The sequence below is a fragment of the Tamandua tetradactyla genome, chromosome 23 (assembly GCF_023851605.1).
Source record: "Tamandua tetradactyla isolate mTamTet1 chromosome 23, mTamTet1.pri, whole genome shotgun sequence".
Classification (NCBI taxonomy): Eukaryota; Metazoa; Chordata; class Mammalia; order Pilosa; family Myrmecophagidae; genus Tamandua; species Tamandua tetradactyla.
The window spans coordinates 10,819,053-10,832,145 of record NC_135349.1 but is presented as its reverse complement, the minus strand read 5'-3'; positions in this window follow the sequence as shown (position 1 = coordinate 10,832,145).

The following is a 13,093-nucleotide window of genomic DNA, read 5'->3' as shown; positions in this document are numbered from 1 at the left end:
GCAAGTGAGTGGAGAATGAGAGCCACTTCCCTTACCAATGCCTGTGGACTAAAGGTTCTGCCCTCTCTTAGCGGAGTCAGTAGCAGACATCAGAGAAGGGGAAGTTGAGTCTGGAGGCTTCCCAGAGCCACGTGTCCTGGGCAGCTGGCCATGTGTTCCCCAGATTAGGGAGCTGGCACAGCTGGGGAGAGTGCAGACTTCAGAACCAGCTGACCTGGGCCAGGTGCCAGACCCACTTACTAACTCTGGGCTAATCACTTGACTCTTTGACCCTCAATTGCCTCATCTGTACAATGTGGATTTGACTAACCCCTACCTCGGCAAACTGCTGGATTGAAGGAGATAGTTGTATTTATTTTTTTCCCTTCTTTTTAAAATTCTTATATTTATCAAAGTTATAATGTATAGTGTTTTAAAATGTCAGATAGTTCTCTAAAGCTGGTAACAACAAAAACAAGCGGTCTCCTTCCCCTCCCCTCCCCTCCTCTTCCCATCTTTCCCCTCCCCATCCAAGCTGACTCTCACTTCTAGAAGCAGCCACTTTAAAATGCAGTACAAGTCCTTGGAAGCCCCAGGAAATCTAGAAACATTTTATCTGAATTTCATTTAAATGATATATTTTTAATTCATTTAAAAAGCAACAACCGGGCTAGGTTTCAGGACTTATCTGGACCAGGGACCCATCTGGAGATTGTAGGTTTCTGGAAAGTTACTCTAGTGCCTGGAACCCTTGTGGAATCTTATATATTGCCCTAGGTGTTCTTTAGGATTGGCTGGAATGGTCCTGGTTAGGGGTTGGTAGGTTATGATAGGTAGCAAGGTCTGCCTGAAGTTTGTGTAAGAGCAACTTCCAGAGTAGCCTCTCGACTTATTTGAACTCTCTCTGCCACTGATACTTTATTAATTACACTTCTTTTCCCCCTTTTGGTCAGGATGGAATTGCTGATCCCACCGTGCCGGGTCTGGATTCATTCTGGGAGTCATCTCCCATGTCGCCAGGGAGACTTTCACCCCTGGATGTCATGTCCCACGCAGGGGGAAGGAAAATGATTTCACTTGCAGAGTTGGGCTTAGAGAGACTGAGGCCACATCTGAGCAACCACAGAGGCCCTTCAGAAGTTAACTCTTAGGCATGACTATAGGTAGTCTAAGCTTCTCTGCTACCTACACAAGCTTCGCAAGAGTAAGCCTCATGATCGAGGACATGGCCTATTGATTTGGGTGTCCCTAAAGTTTGATACAGTATCAGGGGATACCCTGATGGTAAGGTTTAATAGTTCCATAGTCTTTCTCCCATTCCTCAGGGGACTTTGCCAATGCTTTTTGATTATCTGCTTAATATACTCTAGGATATATCCAGGAATTACAATAATCTCTACAGGATTAAAGAGCCTCTTTTTTATTCTGGGCTTCCTGTGTTTCAGTTGTTCAAATGAGCTATACAGATAGGTTGAATTAGATTATGCACTACAGAAAATTTCAGTTCCAGATCAAATAAACCCTTCTTCCATTGGTTGCAAAGAGTATGTGTGGTTGTAACATATAGACACTGTCTTCCTTCCCTCTGCGTTCTGAATTACTTTAACACCAACCTGTTTGGCTTCGTTCTTATCTGTAAATATCAGGTTGTATATATAAACAGCCTCTCAAAAACCAGAAATAATAATCACCACCCCAGACAATGTGTCTGCTCTAAAAGCTTACAATCTAGGCCCCTGTTTTCTTACAAGCAGTTTCTAAAGGTGTTGTCTCACTTTACTTGGAGCTTACGCTGTGGTTCCACCTAAGAATTTTTTTTTTCTTTCTTTCTTTCTTCTTTTTCTTTCTTTTTTTTTTTTTTTCATGGGCAGGCTCCGGAAATCGAACCCGGGTCTCCGGCATGGCAGGTAAGAAATCTGCCACTGAACCACCATGGCCCGCCCCCAGGTAAGATTTTATTTTGAGAAAAGGGGACCCTGATTTTAAACAAATTGAAAACTACTGAGATAATGGCTTTGAAAATACTTCATATTCTATTAGATGCTAAGGCGACGTTAGCAAGGGTGAAACCTTCAGGGATTGCAGGGAGCAGCGTCTCTCACGCAGCCCCGCCCGGCAGCCTTGCTGCTGGATGTTGGAATTGAGTTGCACGGACCAAATCCTAGAATCCAGCTTCTCCCCTCCGCAGCCCCCCGCCCCTCTCCATTAGCGAGGTCAGAAGAGAGTAGCCTCTTCTCTGAGTGCGTTTGGGCTTCCCGGAGCTTCCCCAGCTCCCTGTGGGGTCAGGAGGGAGCTCTGCCCTGAGGAGGGAGCCCGGCTCTCCTGCTCCTGCTTTCAGCAAAAAGGACCCAAAGAGGGTCCTTGCCGGCAGGGGAAGGTCTGCCCCTTCTTTGGCAGAGATCCAGAGGGAGATCCACCCATGGGGACCAAGACCAGGTCTCCCGGGCCTCCCACCCCCATTGAGGGGTCAGCAGAGGCCCCTGTGTGCTCTGGGTGGATTCACACTCGCCCCTGGCCTTGCCACCGCTAACTAACCCCCTGAGGCCCCTTCCCCCTAAGAAGCCCAGGCCCTCAGGCCACCCCCCTTCTCCCTAGTTCTAATGCCTGCCTGAACCCCATGCCCCAGCTCTCCCCAGTTCCACAGACTCTTCTATTGCACCCTCTGGGACTCAGGTCCACCATCAGAAAACTTCGTCCCATCCTCCACTTCCCCCCCACCCCAAGCTTACGGGTCCGAGTGGTCTCTCCTCCCACCGCCCTGCCCCCAGGAGACCGTAGGTGTGGCTTCCAGGTGGTCCTTCCCGCCTCCTGCTGCACCCCGCACCCCCAACTCTCCTGTGCTTGACCCTCACCGCTGATGTCATTTCCTGCCCCCCATATCACCTTCCTCGCTTCGAGAACAGCCCTAGCCCTTGGCTCACTGCCATCCTCTCCAACGTCATGCCCAGCTCGGTCCCTGGTGCCATCAGCGTGTGCACAGAGGATCCCACCATGCGCCGACCTTTCACCCACCCCGGAGCTGGCTCTCCATTCAAACTCTTGACTTCACACTTACCAGTCACCCAATTTGGGGCTTTGGGCTCACTGGCCGCCACCTCCCATTTTCCCACTTTCCTCCTCCAGTCCCCTGGGGCCTCCAGTCCTTTGATCTGACCACCTTTGCACCGTCCCACCTTCCTATACCTCACCCCCACCCCCCTTTCTCTCCTGACTATAAGCCACAAGGTCCTTTGTGGTTCTGTCCCCATTATCTCGCCGATGTCACCTGCTCTTCCTCTTCTCCTCATCCACTCCTCTCTAGTCACTGAGAGACTGCTCCTCCAACGAAGCCGGGCCCTCTCTACCTCAGGGCCTTTGCACTGGCTATTGCCTTTGCCTGGAACACTTTTTTTGCCCAGGTACCTGCAGGATTCGCTCCTTCACCTCTTCCAAGTCTTTGCTCAATGTCACCTTCTCAGTGAAGACTTTTCTGACCACACATTCAGATTGCAGACCCCTCCCTGTCCCCCTTACGTGGCTCTAGTTTTTCTGCAGCTCTCTCACCTCTAATATACTATGTAGTTTATTATTTTTATTGTTTATCGTGTATCACTCCCACAGAAATGCAATCTCTGCGAGGACAGGGATTTCTCTCTTTTCTTCATCCCTATTTGCTGAACATCTAGAAGGCTGCCCTGCATATGTAAGTGCTCGATGCCCGCTTATTGAATGACTAAATGGAATATTAGCACGGTCAGGCCCCTATAGACACTCTGTCTAACTCTCCCATTGTAGCAACCATAAAAGCAAGGGCGGCAGCAGCAACTGATGCTTCTTAGCCATTAGTGCATGGGGGGGAGGGGGGGCAGGAGGTCAGCCGAGAGCTTTCTAGACATTTGCTCGCTTAGTCTTCACAGCAGCTCATGAGCTTGGTATCACCCCCATCGCCATTTGGCTGATGAAGAGCCTGGGGTGGGTTCAAGGAGGGCTCAGGCTCAGAAGTGGGAGCAAGGCCCCCCAAGGCCCGACCCCGAGCCGGGGCGTGCCCACACGCCCCCTGACCAGACCCAGGAGGACGGTGTGTGCTGCGGGATGCTGTGTGCGGGAACCGGCTTGCACATGGAAGGAATGAATGAGAACTGCCACGGAGGGCCTCGAGGCGCAGGGAGGGAGGGGCCTGGGTGGTGCAGAGGGACCCTTCACGAGGCACCTCGGATGTGTGGGGGGTTGCCAGAGAAGAAAAGGGGGGGGAAGGGGGAAGGGAGGGGGATGGAAGGAGGGGGGAGGGAAGGAGGAGGGGGATGGGAGGAGGGGGAAGGGAGGAGGGGGAAGGGAGGGGGTGGAAGGAGGGGGGAGGGAAGGAGGAGGGGGAAGGGAGGAGGGGGAAGGGAGGAGGGGGAAGGGAGGGGGATGGAAGGGGGGAGGAGGAGGTGGAGGCAGGGCAGCAGCCCAGCTCCTCCTGGCACATGCTGAGCCAGCGGGGTCACCTCTGCCCCTGTCTAGGCTCTAATGCCCGATGCCTTAGACCTGACCGCCCCCTCAAGAGCCTTAATGGACCCAATGGAGTCCCAGCGTCCACAGAAGCAGTGGATTAATCATGGAAGAGACAAGGCCATTGCCAAACAGAGCAAGGAGGTGGAGACAGGAAGGGGCCCCACGTTCCAGCCAAACTTAGACTCAAATCCTCCTAAGCCCAGGGTCTCTTTTTTTCTGCTCCGGTGTCCTGGGGCCTATTGAGACCAAAATCCATCTATGGGCTTGGGTCCCTCCCCTGCGCTCCCCGCGCCCCCATCTCCCCCCCAACCCCCTCCCCCTCCCCCCGCCTCCATCCCACCTGGGAGAGGCTTTGTAGAAAAGGAGGAACAAGTCCCATTAGGAAAGGGAGACAACCCCTCTCCCTCCCCTGCGCCCACCAGGAACCATCGCTGGAGAGTTCTGGTTTAGTTTTTATTCCTCCCTCCATTTACTGAGCAGCTTGGTATAAGAACTTATAGTGTCAGTCCGTGTCCCACGCAGTCCATCAGAGATGCCTTGGATTATTCATAGGGGTGCCGCAGCAGAACCCGAGAATTTGTGAAGAGAGTCAAAGAAGTTGGCACTGGAGCCTCCCCCGGGTTTGAGTCTTGGGGTGATGCCCGCATGCACCCCTCCCCCCCCTCCCCCTCCCCGCCCCTGCCTCCCGGGGCCTCGGCCCTTCTCACGTGGACCACGCAGCAGTCTCCCCACTTTTGATTATGTCCCCCAGCCTGTTCTCCACAAAAGTGTCTGAGAGATACTTTCCTAAACACAGGTTTGGTCATTTGACTCTCCTGGGGAACATCTACAAGCGCTCCCTGAAGCTTCCACGGTTGAGTCCAGACCCCCTGGCACAGCCTTTCACAGTCCTTGCCCTGGCTTTCAGCTCCCCTCCAACCATCCCCCCAGCTCCCCCTCTCCCCGCTGTGCTCCTTCCAGTTCCCCAGATCCGCTTTGCCCTGCCATGTCCCGGCTCGGCTCCGCTGCCTCCCTTCCCTTGGGAGGCACCTGCTTTCCTTACATGAGGGAGCCCTTTCCTGGCCCCGTCTGGGCAGGATGCTGGCAGGTGGAAAGAGCAGGGCCCTGAGGCTCCAGGAGACATTGGGATTCCCACCTCTGCACTCCTTAGCTGAGTGGCTTTGGGCAAATTTCTCAACCTCTCTGAATCTCTGTTCTCATCTCCAAAGTGTGTTGTTAAAAGGTAATTTTCAGGAAAAGGTGAAATCATGGCTTTCATACAGATGTAAAGATGAATGTGTTAAAGATTTTTATTTTACTCATAATGAGGGGACCCAGGAGATGTGGTAGCTAGTTCAAAAGAGTCAAATTCTGATGCATGCAACAATATGGATGAACAATATGGAGACATCATGTTGAACGAAATGAGCCAGACACAAAAGGACAAATATTGTATGATCTCGCTGATAGGAAGTAAATAGAATAAGCAGATCATAGAGTCAGAAACCAAGAGCCAGGGTGGAGATAGGGAATGGGGAGTTAAACCTTGGACTGTATAGAGTTTCTGTTTGGGTTGATGGCAATGTTTGGATAAGATGGTGGTGATAGTAGCAAAATATTGCAAATGCAACCCACAGCACTGAATTATATATTTGAATGTGATTAAAAGGAGGAGTTTTAGGTCATATATATGTTACCAGAATAAAAATGAAAGATAAAATATAGGGCTGTACAGCATAGTGAACCCAAATGCAAACCATGGATTATAGGTAATAGCACAATTATAAAAATGTTCTTTCATGAATTATAACAAATGTGCTGCACTAATGCAAGGCATTAGGTGGTATGTGGGAACTCTATTTTATGCATAATTTTTCTGTAAACCTATAACTTCTCTAATAAAAAAAGTGAATCTTAAAAGCAGATTATACATAAGGAATATTAAAATGAGTATGCAAATAGCAGCAAGACTGGGCTTTCCACAAAGGAAGGGGATGGTGTTGAGCCTTTATTGGACAGAACATAGTCTGTATGTATACCAGTTACCTCCAACTTACAGGGTTGTAAAATAACTCCCAAAAAACAGAATCTGATAAGGTTGAATGGTATGTGTCATGGTCAGGTTCATGTGTCAACTTGGCCAGGTGGTGGTACCTGTTTGTCTGGTTGGGCAAGTGCTGGCCTGTCTGTTGCTAAGAGGACATTTCATAGAATTAAATCATGATCACATCAGCTGCATCCACAGCTGATTCCATTTGTTATCAGCCAAAGGGGAGTGTCTTCTGCAGTGAGTGATGCTTAATCTGATCACAGGAAGCCTTTTAAGGAGGATTCAGAAGAGACATGTTCTTCCTGCTTTGGCTGGCGAGCCTCTCCTGTGGAGTTTGTCCAGACCCTCCATCAGAGTCGTCAGCTTCACAACCTGTCCTGTGGATTTTGGACTCTGTGTTCCCTGCCTCTGTAGTCATGAAAGCATGGTTGAGATGGAACCCCAGTCTGCCTGCATCTTGGAGTGACTTCATGAACAAAGCTTCCTGCCCACCCATGTTGGAATGTAGTATGTGTGAGATATAAACTAAGATTTGGGAGTTATTTGTTCTGCGGCATGACTTAACTTCTGCTGACTGAGACAACATCTCTCAAAGGATGTTGTAATGGAAGTTCTTTCTGCAGCGCCTGGAGTACAGAAGTTACTCAATCACTGTACTTTCCTTCCCCAACATTCTACTGCAGCACTTAACTACATTACATCATGATAATGTCTTACTGTGTTAATGTTTCTTGCTAGAATTTGAGTGCCATAGAGTTAGGGACCGTGATTTGCTGACCTTTGTATTATCAAATAGCATTGGGCTGTCCAGTGGTTCTTGCTAAACGTTTACTGAATGAAGAACTTGGGTATTGAATTGGCGCTCTGCCACTTGAGCTGGTGGCTTAAATTTTGGGAGCGTTAGATTTTTGATCTGTAAATTGAAGGAAAAACTTCCACCACGAAATTGGCAGAAGGAATGAAAAGAGATCAGGAGGATGTGGAAACACTTCATTCATTTTAAAGTTATGTGCTCATGTGAAAGAGTATTATGATTAAAGAAGCTAAGGTCCCCGGTGTTGGACTGACCGAGCCCAAACGAGGACTAGAACTTGGGATTTAAAGGTTTGGAGTTGAAAGAGCCCAGAGGGACCCACGCAGAAGTCACCCTGGGGGCACCAACCACGTAGATCTCCAGGGTCTTGAATCCACGTGCTGCCACTTGTTGATCAAGTTCTCCGGGTGACTAACTGCCGGTGTCCTGTGACTCAGCAGGTGGGGTCAGTGTTCCAAGAGGTGGGGCATAGACCACCCCAGAAGCCCCGGGATTTCCTTTAAGGGAACAACTGATTTGTTGATTTCATAATTAGTAAAGAGCAAAGGAACGTTTGCCTGATATTCTGGTTGGAAGGTCAAGATGGCAATCTTGTAACTGATCGATGGGGTCATGTGGGTAAGTGCCATGAGGAAGTGGACAAAACCCAGATTGTGGATTAAGAGAACCTGGTTATCACCTGAGTTGTCACCATTGACAGATGTGTGACCTCAGATGTTTGCTCCAGGCCTCGGAGACTCAGTTTCTTTGAAAATGGGAATAATGCTTCTTACCCACCTCACAAGATTGTGCAACATTCTGTGCTTTATAAATCACGAGGTATTATATCAACGCCAGTTATTTTGCAATCCTTATCCATCTGTTCCATCCACATTGACATGTCATCTGCATTAGATCATGAACTCCTAGGAAACAGGGAAAGAGTGCATTTTTATAGCCTACTGTGTCTAGTAGAGTGTGTGGCCCAGAATGGATACAAATGAGTGGCTGTTGAATGGAATGAAAGAAGAAAAGAATGAAAGGAAAAGAATCAGGCCTGGCATGGACAAGGATCCTTACCAGTGCAATTGCCTCTTCCTACTCTCTTAGTTTGCCAGGACGGCTGTGACAAACACCGCGCAGCAAACATTTATTGCCCATGGTACAAGTCCAATGGTTTCAGAGGCTACAAGTCCATTGCTGAAGTGTCAGCCAGGCCATGCTTTCTCCCAGCCAGTAACATTCTGGTGATGGCAGTCTTCTATCCCAGGGTGATTTCTCTCTGTCCTCTCTGGCTTTTACTGGTTTCTGGTTTCTCTAACTGCATCCAAATTTCCTCTTTCTAAGGTCTCCATTCACAAGGATTAAGAGCCTCCCTGATTCAATTTGGCCACATCTTAATTAACAGTATCTTCAGAAGGTCCCGCTTAAAAAAGGATTAGAGAATGATAGAGGGGGGAGGGCTGGGGACATAAATGAAATCAGAAAGAAAGATAGATGTTAAAGATTGAGATGGTATAATCTAGGAATGCCTAGAGTGTATAATAATAGTGACTAAATGTACAAATTTTAAAAATGTTTTTGCATGAGGGAGAACAAAGGAATGTCATTACTGCAGGGTGCTGAAAATAGATGGCAATTAATATTTTAAAATGTCACCTTATGTGTGAGACAAAAGCAAAAAATGTTTATTTGTTACAAAATTTATATTTTGACTAGTGCATTTCCTAATATAACTTATGTAGATAGTTTGATTGAACGTCATAAGTACTTGGAATCTCAGGTAGGACATGAGATGTTGTTGGTTTGTCCGGAGTGATGCCCTGATGAATCCCAGAGTGATTCGATCAGTGAGTGGAAAAGTATCTGCAAAGCCCCCTTTGGGGAATGGTGAGAACGGGGAGAAATTCAACTTCCCCAAGTTGAATTCTTGATATTCTCACAAGCAGTGTGGACAACCAAAGCTATAGGCAGAGCCCCCAGTCTTGGGGTTTGTTCATATGAAACTTAACCCCAAAAGGGATAGGTCAAGTCTACTTAAAATTTAAGTCTAAGAGTCACCCCCAAGAGAGCCTCTTTTGTTGCTCAGATGTGGCCTCTCTCTCCAGCCAACACAACAAGCAAACTCACCACCCTCCCCCTGTCTACGTGGGACATGACTCCCAGGGGTGTGGACCTTCCTGGCAACGTGGGACAGAAATCCTAGAATGAGCTGAGACTCAGCATCAAGGGATTGAGAAAAACCCTAGAATGAGCTGAGATGATTTAGCATCAAGGGATTGAGAAAGCCTTCTTGACCAAAAGGGGGAAGAGGGAAATGAGACAAAGTGTCAATGGCCGAGTGATTCCAAACAGAGTCAAGAGGTTATCCTGGAGGTTATTCTTGTGCATTAAGTAGATATCATCTTGTTAGTCAAGATGTAATGGAGAGGCTGGAGGGAACTGCCTGAAAATGTAGAGCTGTGTTCCAGTAGCCATGTTTCTTGAAGATGATTGTATAATATAATGCGACTGTGTGATTGTGAAAACCCTGTGTCTGATGCTCCTTTTATCTACCTTGTCAACAGACAAGTAGAACATATGGAATAAAAATAAATAATAGGGGGAACAAATGCTAAAATAAACTTAGTTTGAAATGCTAGTGATCAATGAAAGTGAGGGGTAAGGGGTATGGTAGGTATAATCCTTTTTTGTTTCTTTTCTGTGTTCGTTTTATTTCTTTTTCTGTTGTCTTTTTATTCCTTTTTCTGAATTAATGCAAATGTTCTAAGAAATGATGAATATGCAACTAAGTGGTGATATTGTGAATTACTGATTGTATGTGTTGATGTTTTATTTGGTTTGTTAATTTTTTTAATGAATAAATAAATTTAAAATAAAATTAAAAAGGACCAGGCGCCCAGAAATGCAGACTAAGATGAGAGACATGCCTTTGCTGGGGTAGGTGATTCTCCACTTCATTTACCGAGCCCTGCCCATCTTTCTGAGCCCGCTCCGTCTCTTCCATGAAACCTGCATCTGGACATGCTGAACTCTTTTTCAGACTGTTACCGAGCATGCTTTGATGCACCGAGGGAATTCAGGGGCTGTAAAGGAACCCCGAACATCTCCCGTTCCAATCTCCTTGTTTTATGAATGAAGATACTGGGGCTTAAATTCTCTCCCCTAACCCCTGGACCTGTCCCCTCGGAAAAGTGAGCTAAGCCTTCCTTTTCTCATATCCCTCCCCTGCCCCTCCCTCCCTCAGGGCCTAGCAGAGGACCCTGAATCTCAAGTAGATCCTCGGATTAAGACGCACAGAACGGATTTCTCTGTAAATGGGCCATTTGTCAGGGAAGAAGCAGCGGGAGACTGTCAAAGATGTGGGAGAATGGTGCCATCTGCTGGCAGATCTGTGGAACTACGGATAAGAGTGGTCCATGCTGATAACCCCAACAACTCCTCCTTTGTCTTGCGGACCTGGATGTCCTGCCCTCTTCCCTGAAGTATCTAGCTGAGCCTGGGCCAAAGTGATGTGATTCTCCATCAGCTGCCCACTGATACTTGCTTGACCACACGCCTTACCTTCTCTATCTCACTTCCCCACTCCCCACTGGTGCCTCCTGAGATTACCTCCCAAAATATTGCATGCACACAAGCTCTTATCTCAGGATCTGTTTCTGGGGAAACTCGATCTAAAGCCACCTGAAAGAACAGGGATACTAAGTTAAGAAGTTTGGACTTCCGGCAATAAGTGCTTCCTTCATGCCAAGTAATAACAGCCATTGTTGTCAGTTGGTTCTCTTATCCGGCATCTTCTCTACAATCTCTCCTGTCTTTTTGCTTCCAGGTGGCTGCGGGATGGAGCGCTGTATTTTTCTCCTCTGTCATTGGTCACAGAGTTCAGAGATTCTTTCTTTTAGTGCATTCTTTTTGTTAAGAAAATTTCTTTTAGCCATTCTTTCAGAGTAGGAGCTGAAATTTTCATCCAGTACTCGTCCTCACTGTAAATGATTGAAATACAGAAATTAAAAGGCAGAGATTGGTAGCATGGATTAAAAACAAAATGGGATCCCACTATATGTCGTCTATTAGAAACTCACCTCAAAAATAATGACATATGTAGGCTGACAATAAGAGGGTGGAAAAAAGATACAGCATACAAATAGTAACCAAAAGAAAACCGGAGTGGCTGTATTAATATTAGTTAAAGTAGACTTCAGAGCAAAGAAAATTGCTAGGGACACTAAGCGACATTACATAATGAGAAAAGTGTCAATCCACCAAGAAGACATAGCAGTCCCTAACTGTATATCTGCCCCCAAGCAACAGTGCTGCAAAATACATGAAGCAAAAACAGAAATAAAAGGAGAACTAGACAGATCTCCAATTGTAGTTAGAGACTTCCACCATCCTCCCGCGTCTGAACAATTGATAGAACAACTATACAGAAAATCAGCAGGGATATAAACCCCAGCTGTATCATAAACCAGCAGGATCTAATCAAAGGTTATAGGGCCCTCTGTCCAACAACCACAGAAAACGCATTCTCTTTAAGTGCCCAAGTAACATACATAAACCAAGATATATCGCATATGCTGGGCCATAAAACAAACCTCAACAAATATAAAATAAGTGAAACCATATAGAGTGCATTCTCCAATCACAGCGGATTCAAACTCAAAATCAATATTGGGGGTGCGAGGGTAGTTCAGTGGTAGATTTCTCACCTGTCATGAGAGAGACCCAGGTTCAACTCCCGGCTCATGCATTTCCCAAAAAACAAACGAACAAGCAAAAAAAAAAAAAAAAACAACCAAACAAAAATTTCAACAAATGGTGCTGCAATAACGGGATACTCACATGGTAAAAGAATGAAATGTGATGCCCACCATACAGCACACACAAAAAATCAAATCAGAAAGATAATAGGCAGATCTCCAAACACTTGGAAACGAACCCACAGACTTATAAATGATTAATGGGTCAAAGAGGCAGTCCCAAGAGAAATTCAAAAAATACATTGAACTGAATGAAAGTGAAACTACAACATATTACAATCTCTGAGACACAACTAAAGCAGTGTTGAGAGGCATTTTTCTCTGAAGATATACAAAAGGCCAATAAACACATGAAAAGACACTCGGCATCATTAGCCATTAGGGAAATGCCGATCAAAACAGCCATGAGACACCACTTAATATCCACTAAGATGATTTATTATTGAAAAAAAAAAAAGAAAATAGGCTTGGCAGGGATGCAGAGAAATTGGAATCCTGGTGCATTGTTGGTGGGAATGCAAAATGGTGCAGCTGCTGTTGTGGAAAACAGCTTTTTTTTAAAGAAAACAGTAATTTTTAATTACTTAAAAAATTAAATCTAGAATTACCATATGACCCAGCAATTCCACTTCCAGGTACAGACCTGAGAGAACTGAAAACGTACGTTCACAAAAAATATTTTGTGGATGTTCATAGCAGCACTATTCATAATAGCCAAAACTGGGAATGGTTCTGTCCTAGTTTGCTAGCTGCCAGAATGCAATATACTGGAAACAGAATGGCTTTTGAAAAGGGGAACTTAATAAGTTGCTCGTTTACAGTTCTAAGGCCGAGAAAATGTCCCAATTAAAACAAGTGTATAGAAATGTCCAATCAAAGGCATCCAGGGAAAGATACCTTGGTTCAAGAAGGCCGATGAAGTTCAGGGTTTCTTTCTTAAGTGGAAAGGCACATGGTGAACACAGTCAGTTTCTCTCTCAGCTGGAAGGGCACATGGCGAACACGGCGTCATCCGCTAGCTTTCTCTCCTGGCTTCTGGTTTCATGAAGCTCCCCAGGA